Source organism: Octopus sinensis, linkage group LG10, assembly GCF_006345805.1.
Source record: "Octopus sinensis linkage group LG10, ASM634580v1, whole genome shotgun sequence".
Lineage (NCBI taxonomy): Eukaryota > Metazoa > Mollusca > Cephalopoda > Octopoda > Octopodidae > Octopus > Octopus sinensis.
The window spans coordinates 37988027-37997463 of NC_043006.1; the positions used below are offsets into that span (position 1 = coordinate 37988027).

Below are 9437 nucleotides of genomic sequence, written 5' to 3' on the forward strand. Positions count from 1 at the left end.
TGTGTTAATTCAAATAACATTGGAAAGGGTCACAATCACAATCATCATCATCATTTAACGTCCATTTTCCATACTACCATTGTGTGTAGGACAGATTAACATGAGCTGGCAAGCTTGGGAACTGCCCCCAGGCTTTAATTGCCTGTTGTGGCATGATTTCCAGTGTTACTGAGTGCTTTTCACATAGATGAGGTTCCTTAAATGTGGCACTGGCACAGGTGCGTTTTATGTGGCACTAAGACAGGTGCCTCAGAAAAAATTTAATTCAGCAACCTTATGGATCAAAAAATTAAGATGGGAAGGAAATAACTGGGATGCTTTAGATCAGTGGTTCCCAAACACTTTCGGGCGGCTGCCCCTTGACACCCAGGCCACATTCCTAGCACCTCCATCCCAACTAACCATCACAAACATAAACCTCTTTCTGAAGCAAATTCAAAGCAACTGTATTTCACAAATAAAACTTAACCTAATAAACCCATTATTTTGTTGCTTATACATGAATTGCTACTCTATTATCGCGCCACTTTTTACATGACTCTCTACCCCATTATTGCCCCACTTTTTACACAAATTGCTACCCTATTATTGCCCCACTTTTTACATGAATCTCTACCCCAGTATTGCCCCACTTTTTACATGAATCTCTACCCCATTATTGCCCCACTTTTTACACAAATTGCTACCCCATTATTGCCCCACTTTTTACATGAATCTCTACCCCAGTATTGCCCCACTTTTTACATGAATATCTACCCCATTATTGCCTCACTTTTTACATGAATCTCTACCCCGTTATTGCCCCACTTTTTACATGAATATCTACCCCATTATTGCCTCACTTTTTACATGAATCACTACCCCATTATTACCCCACTTTTTACATTAATTTCTACCCCATTATTGCCCCACTTTTTACAGAAATTGCTACCCCATTATTGCCCCACTTTTCTTCAATGCCTCCTTGGAACCTCTCCCCACCCAGGGGCAAATACTGCCCACTATGGGAATCACTGCTCACTACTTTAGATCACAGGCCTATGCTAGATTTCGGTTGATCTGAGTTAAATAACAACAAAGAAGAAAGAAAAACCTGAAAGAAAGAAAGAAAAAAAAGAAAGAAAGAACCTGGTAATGACAACAATGAGATTGGTACTATCAAGGACAACAATGTTGACAACAGCAACAACATCATTTAGTGTTCGAAGCAAAGTGAAAAGGTAAAATGGGTGGACGGGGAGAGGAGGAGGAGGCAGATGGGAGGTTTGGAATTTTTAACATTGAAATCTCCTTAATGGCAGGAACTACTCAAATATGTCATATGTTAAGATAGGCTGCACGTGTGTGCATGTATGTGTGTGTGTGCATGTGTGCGTATCACGTGTGTGTGAGTACGTGCATGCATATATGTGTGCATACCTGTGTGAGTCTTTGTGCATGTATGTATGTGCATGTATTTGCATGTGTTTGAATGAGCAAGAATATGCCTCAGTGTGTGTGTATATATATATATATATATATATATTATATATATATATATGCATATGTATATATATATGTATATATGCATATATATGTATATATATGCATATATATGCACATATATATGCATGTATATATATATGCACATATGTAGCCAAGTGTATGTATGTGTACATGTTTGTTTACGTACATGTATGATTATATATGTGTGTGCAGACATATATTTGCATGTATTTGTTTGAATGTGTATGACCTTGTATGTGTGTATATATATATATATACGTGTGTGTGTGTATGTGTGCGTATGTGTATGATATTGTATACTTGTGTGGCATGTGTGTATGTACATGTGTGTAGAGTGTGTATGTACATGTGTGTAGATTTAGATTCATGTATATTGGTATTTATAAGTGTACATGATTGTACATGCAAATACATGTTTGTATATATGCATAAAATTGTGTGTGTGTGTGTGTGTGTGTGTGTGGATGGATGACTGCGTCTAAGTTTGTGAGTGCATTTCTTTGTGTGTATGTGTGTGCATGTGCTTGTATGCGTATATGAATGGATGTTTATGCATCAGGATGCATGTATAGTTGTTGCTGAGCTGTTGCATCTCATCATCATCCTCATCAGCATCATCGTCATTGTCATCATCATATTCATACCTTTATCATCATCCTCATCCTCATCATCACTGTCATCATCATCATCATCACCATCTTCATTGTCAATTCATATTATCATCATCACTGGCATCATCATCACCACCACCACAACCACCACCACCATCACTTTCATCATCATCATCACAACCAACACCATCATCATCATCACCACCACCACCATCATCATCATCACCACCATCATCATCACCACCTTCGTCATCATCATCATCATCATCATCATCATCACCTTTACCATCACCATCATCATTTAACGTCCACCTGAACCATGATGATGATGATGATGATAACATGCACGCACTCGTTGCCAAGTATACATAGGTGCTGATGCACATACTCATATACATTCATTCATCCATGCACACACACACACACATGTATATGCATTTGTGAATGTCAGCCTGCATGCATGTATTGTGCATGCATGCACTTCTGTTTGGCTGTTACATGCATCTGCATACATGCGTGTGCATATGTTATCCTTAGCAACGATGGAGTGGATTTCATTTCATTTCAAGAAAATTACCACGGTGACAGAAAGTGTGATAAAGGATACTGTGACAGCAGAACATTTGGTGGGATTGGCGACAGAGGAGGTGGTGGTCATGAGGAGATTAAATGATGGAGGTAGACAGAGAGAGAGAGAGATTGGTGGTGTGAGAGGTAGTGTGAAGGTTACTGAGTGATGTAGAAAAAAGTAGGAAAAGGGATTGCGAGAGGAGGGTGGGGTGGGATAAGAAAGAAACAGAGAGATGCAGAAAGAGAGAGAGAGCTTAAGGGTTTAGGAAAGTAGATGGCGGAGTTGTGAATGTAGGATTTAGAAATATGAGAAGCAGAGAGGAGAGAGAGAGAGAGAGAGAGTGTGTGTGTATGTGTGTGTGTGGGTGTGTAATTTAAGAAGGAAATCAGAGGGAAATATTGAGACAGGGAGTGATTTAAATAGAGAGGTGAGGGAGAGAGAAAGAGAGAGTGACATAGAAAAGTGATGGAGTGGTAGAAAGAGAATGAGAGAGAGGGTGACTCAGAAAGACAGATGATGTAAAAGAGAAAGGGAGAGGCAGAGGATTTAGAAAGATTGTGAGATAAAGGACGTTGTTACCAAGGATTTGATTGTGTGTGCACATGTGTGCGTGTGTTTGTGTGCACATGTGTACATGCGTGTGTGTGTGTGTGTGTGAGCACAACTGCTATAACATTATAGTAAACTCAGCTGCAAGATAATCTTATAAGTGTGTGTTTGTGCGTCTTTAATAAATATATATCAAGCCATTCCATGAAAGATAGGCACCTTTGTTAATCCTTCAGCATTTAAAATGGCCACATCCGGCCCAGATAGCCTGCCTGTTTTATGTTGAAACTAGCTGCATCGAACCTCTCACACATTACAGTGTCACACTAAAGACTAAACAATCACATCTTCAAAATCTCAAAGCTATGGGATGATGTATCATTAAGTCAAAACAATGTAGGGGAGGGGGCTCTGAAAGGGGTTTCAGGGAGTAGCATTCCTGCCTTCCTGAGCTAGTTTTCCACCATTTCTTAAAACCCGTGATAGAGGCTTTGGTCATGGGACCACTCATGTCTAGAAACTGAAGTTGGGGGTAAGCAAGGGCATGCTTCCCGTAGAAAATCCAGCTCCAAAAAGGCCTCATGACAGCAAAGGAGAATGGGCACCAGCCAGCCAGCCAGCCAGCCCAAAAGTTGGGGTAGGCTGCACCTGCCTACATCGGTTGCTATGGCATAGCAGTAGATCTGGTCATCTCAGTTAATGGAGAGAAAACCCAGATTTAAAACACTGGATGATGATGATGATGAATGTAAGTAAATAAACTTGAGAATCCCACGCTGGTGTCAAGCCTATGCTGCCACCTTGTAAAGAGCACTGGTGCCACTTTAAAAGCATCTGTGTTGGTGCCACATAAAAAGCTTCTTGCTGGTGTCTCAGTAAAGTGGTTGGCATCAGGAAGGGCATCCGGCCATAGAAACCTATGTCAAAACAGACAACTGGGGCCTGGTGTAGCTCTCTAGCTTACCAGCTCCCGTCAAAACCATCTAACTCATGCCATGATAGAAAATGAACTTTAAATGATGATGATGGTGATGATGATAGTGGTGATGATGATGATCATGATGATTTGACAGAGTAATCTGGGTGCTGAGGGGTCAAACTACCAGTTTCTCTCAGTGTCTCCAATAAAAAAAGATCCACTTGCTAGATTCAATATTTATTAAGGGCTCTGAGACGTTCTGGCATGGTCATTTTGGAACTATGGATTCAAATGCCGACTATTTGACACCAGATCTTTTAATGTTTCTCTCTCATTCCATCTGTCTGTCTCTCTCTCTCTCTGTTTTTGTATGGAGCTCATTTTACTCAATGTGTGCGTGTGTTTATGTCAACTGTGCACAACTAATAAACTGTCATCTCTCTCTCTCTCTCTTTCCCTCCCTTTTTCTCTCCGATCTATATGTATGTGTACACTTCTGCATGTCTGTGTTTGACTCCAATGCCAAAACATACTGAATATCCAGATATCCAGTCAGCCGTGCCAAATCATCAGCTGTGAAACAGCTCCACCCAATCATCTCATTCTGTTTATTCAGGACTAATCAGTTACAGGTTACTCATTCCTCTTCACAGAAAGAATAGCAATTTATAGGTATTTACAGTAATAGTATAAGCTGTGAAGGCACATGGCTTAGTGGTTAGTGCATTCGGCAAACAATCGTAAGGTTGTGAGTTCAATTCCCAGCAACGCGTTGTGTCCTTGAGCAAGACACTTTATTTTACATTTATTTCCAGTCCACTCAGCTGGCAAAAATGAGTAGTGTCATACTGAATCTCCCTGAGAACTACCAGCAGTTACCATGCATACCAACCTCCCCTCTCCATGCCACTGATGTTGTCCAAGGGAAAGGCTGATACAGCTTGGCACTAGTGACATCACAACTCATTTCTACAGCTGAGTGAACTAGAGCAACATGAAATAAAGTGCCTTGCTCAAGAACACAACATGCAGCCCGGTCTGGGAATCGAACTCACCACCTCACGATCGTAAGCTTGATGCTCTAACCACTGAGCCATGCACCTTCACTTTGGCAGAATAGTGCAAATTATAAGTTATTATTTTCTCTGTTGACAACCATAAATGATCACTGACGAGGCAATTAGAAATACTGAAACTAGCCACTTTGATCTCAGTAGTGTTGTCATTAGGCCAGTGGTTAGAACAACAGATGACAGGTAAAATATAGATGTAATTGCTTCTCTCGCTCAAGAAATTCCCACCTGAAAACACTTGGATAGAATACCAAGTTTAAAATCTTGTGCCAGTGGGACAACTAAGATTAAGAAAAGAATCCAAACATCAAATAAAGTCTGCAGGGAAGAAACATTTCCTTAGAAATTTTTCTAACAACTGGTCAATTATTCCAATGTACAGCTTTATGAATATTTTACCAAAAGTCTGTTTAATTGAACAAAATGTTTTAGCAGTTGTTTACAAAACTCAGATTTCTTATCTTAGATCTTAACAAGATTGATCGAGCATTCCATAATAAATTGTAAATCAATTGCAAAATTAATGATAGCATACATAATTACATATTAATAATAACATACCTAATTACTTACTCTGCATTTTTTATCATTTTCAGCTGCCTTCAGGCTAAACAAACGTAACATCATTATCACCAGCATGCTTTACATTAACTTTTCTCTGTTAACGATCACAATGTAATTCGGTCTGATGCATTTTCTGTATAATTTAACTTCATGCTTGTTCTTTTTTTTTCTCTCTAAATGTTTTTAAAATTACATCAACCTTTAGTGGCTAATAAAGAAAATAACCACCACCACCACCACCACCACCACCACTACTGGCACCACCACAACCACCATCACCACCACTGCCACCGACATCATCATCATTTTAACGTCCATTTTCTTGGGTTGGACTGAGTCTACTGAGGTAAATTTTCCTATGGATGGATGTCCTTCCTGTCACCAAACCTCATCTGTTTTCAAGCAGGTTAATTGCTCTACTGGTCACTCTTTACAACACCTGTCTGTGTTCAGATTGTCCTTGCACAGGGGCCATCCAGACTTCTGTCTTCGCCGTGAGCAGGGATTAATCTTCTCTCTTTGCTCCTTTGTGCCACATGGGGTTAACTCTCCTCCCCTCTTTATCTAACCCACTTCCTCTCTCCTCTCTTGTTCTAGCACCTACTTCCTCTCTTCACTCCTACCCACCTTCTCCCTTCTCCGATGATAATAATGATGATATATTTATATATATATATATATATATATATATATACACACACACACATATATATATATATATACATATCTATATATACATATATATAGTTATATATGATGGGCTTCTTTCAGTTTCGGTCTACTAAATCCACTCACAAGATCTTGGTTGTCTCAAGGCCACAGTAGATGTTTGCTCAAGGTGCTGTGCAGTGTGACTGAACCCAAAGCCATGTAATTGCACAGCAAATCTCTTAACCACACAGCCACATAAAACTATATAAAAAATGCACTCTGTAGACACTGCAGAGTGGCTGGCATTAGGAAAGGCATCCAGGTGTAGAAACCATGCCAAAACAGACTATGGAACCTGGTGCGGCTCCTGGCCTTACCACCTCCTGTCAAACTATCCAACCCATACCAGCATGGAAAATGGATCTTAAATGATGATATTGATGATGATGGTGGTAGTAATGAGAAAAATTGTAGAGGGCATACTAATTGACCTTTTGCAGACACTTTTGGAATGGTGTAATTGATGGAATTAATGCTGTAGGACTGAATTTCAGTAGATAATATTGAATGTGGGTGAGTGTGCGTGTGTGTGTGCATGCATGTATGTATGTGTGGACATGCGCCTAAGGGCATATTTGTGTATGAGTAGATGTGTTTGTCTGCATATGTATGGAAGAAAACACTTGAACACATCTGAAAGAGGTAGAATGAAAGATAACCCACAAAATACACACACACACACACACACACACACAATTTCCAATTTGTCTGAGAGTAAAATTATAAATTGTCTGAGAGAGTTTAGTGGCTTTCTTCCAAGATAACGAAGCTCATTCAAAGTTAATAAAGAAAATATTATCCCCATTGTTCCGATTCAAATGAAGGGATTGATAACACATTATTGAATGTGTTCTGTACTTCATTTTACCAATATATATATTCAAGAGAGGTGTTTTTATATCAAGTTACAAGATTTGAAGACAAAAGTAGATTACCGTCATTATTATCATTATTATTATATTAAGGCACAGAATTGTCAGAATTGTTAGCATACTGAACAAAGTACTTGGTGGCGTTTTGTTCACCTTAATATTCTGGGTTCAAATTCCATCAAGGTTGACTTTACCTTTCGTTCTTTCAGGGTCGATAAAAGAAGCACTTGTCAAGCACTGTGATTGAAGTTATCGACTAGCACAATACCGCCAAATTTTAGGCCTTGTGCCTTAGTAGAAAGGACTATTATTATCATACTAAGGCAGCAAGTTTTCAGAATTTTTAGCTCACTGAACAAAGTGCTTAGCAGCATTTCGTCCATCATAACATTTTGAGTTCAAATTCCATCGAGGTTGACTTTGCCTTTCATCCTTTCAGGATTGATAAAATAAGTACCAGTTGAGTACTGGGGTCAATGTAATTGCATCGGGGCAGCAGAACCATTTGTATGGCAGGTAAAATGCTTAGCAACATTTCATCTGTTTTCACATTCTATGTTCAAATTCCACAAAGGTTGACTCTGCCTTTCATCTTTTCAGGATTGATAAAATAAGTACCAGGTGCATACTGGGGTCAATGCAATAAGCCTACCTACTTCCCTGAAATTGTTGACCTAATACCAAAATTTAAAACCATTATCATTATTATTATTATTATTATTATTATTATTATTATTATTATTATACTAAAGCAGTGAGCTGGCAGAATGGTTAGCACATTGGACAAAATGCTTAATGGCATTTTTCTGGCTTTTTTCAAATGTAACTGAGGTAGACTTTGATGAGCATATCTTTGAGGTTGGTAAAATGTTGTGTGAGGGAACTGCAATGTGGGGAAATAAAAACAATTCGCCTACTTTCTTGTCGTTTTGCCGTCCAGCTGCACTCAATCCAAAACTCACACCCATGTGGCAGCTGCTAGTACCTTTAACTACCAGCTCATTCCCCTCATGTCAATTTGTTGTGAGCACCCACGGCAAAAGAGGATGGCCCCTAGTCTTCCTTCCCTCACTTCCTCTCTCACCCTTCCTGTTCCGGTCAAGCTCTTTGACTGTTGACGACACAGCTCTTTCCTTCCGGCTCATTTCATCCCCATATATAGTAAGTACCAGCTGAGTACTGGAGTTGAGCCTTATGCATAATGTAGAAAATATTAATATTATTATTGCTGTTTGTAATTTTTGAGAGCATGTCTTGGCTTTGACCATTCTATAGCATATAAATGTTTCTATGTGCACGTGTGTGTGCACAAACACACACACACACACACACATATACAATGGGCTTCCACACAATTTCCATCTACCAGATTTACTCACAGGGCATCAACCACTTTGAGGTTGACCAACACCTTGTGATAGAATTTGGTAGATGGCAACTATTGCCTGACCAATACTGAAGATACAGTAGAAGACACATGCCCAGGTGCTGTGCAATGGGACTGAACCCAAAACCACATGGTCGCAGAGCAAGCTTGTTAACCACATAGCCATGCATGCTGTAAAATATAGACATAACAGACCAGAGATAATGATCAGAGATGGAGAAAAGGAAGAAGAAATGCTTGCTATTGTAGTATTCAGTTGTTCTACAGACATTACTGTAATATTTAAAGAAAGCAGAAACCATCAATGCTGAACTAATGAGAAATCTGCAAACGCTACACTAAGATCAACACCTGTGATTATTGGAGTACTTGTTAACATCAGCGCCAGTCTTGAGAATCTGGGGTTCACAAAGCCAGAAAATATTTGACTAATTAAGAAACTACAATAATAAACCATTAGTAGAATGGTGATAATATGCAGAAGAATATAAGAAGGTTGGGGGTGTAACAGGTACACATACATGCATACAGTCGGATAAATATATGTCTGTGGTGTACACGAAGAGAAGTCAAAATATACAGATAAACAAATGCAGAGATATACACAAATGATGCACATATACATATGTAATTACAGATATTACAATGAAACCTAGTTGGTGTATAAATTCCAG

At 39.2% G+C, this 9437-nt stretch overlaps 2 protein-coding genes across 2 annotated transcripts in view; one reads left to right on the forward strand and one right to left on the reverse strand.

The window, feature by feature from the left end:
* Nucleotides 1–9437, reverse strand: part of LOC115216185 (UPF0415 protein C7orf25 homolog) — a 454440-nt gene that overhangs the window by 276493 nt on the left and 168510 nt on the right.
* Nucleotides 1–9437, forward strand: part of LOC115216719 — a 215161-nt gene that overhangs the window by 122224 nt on the left and 83500 nt on the right. The window lies entirely within an intron of this gene.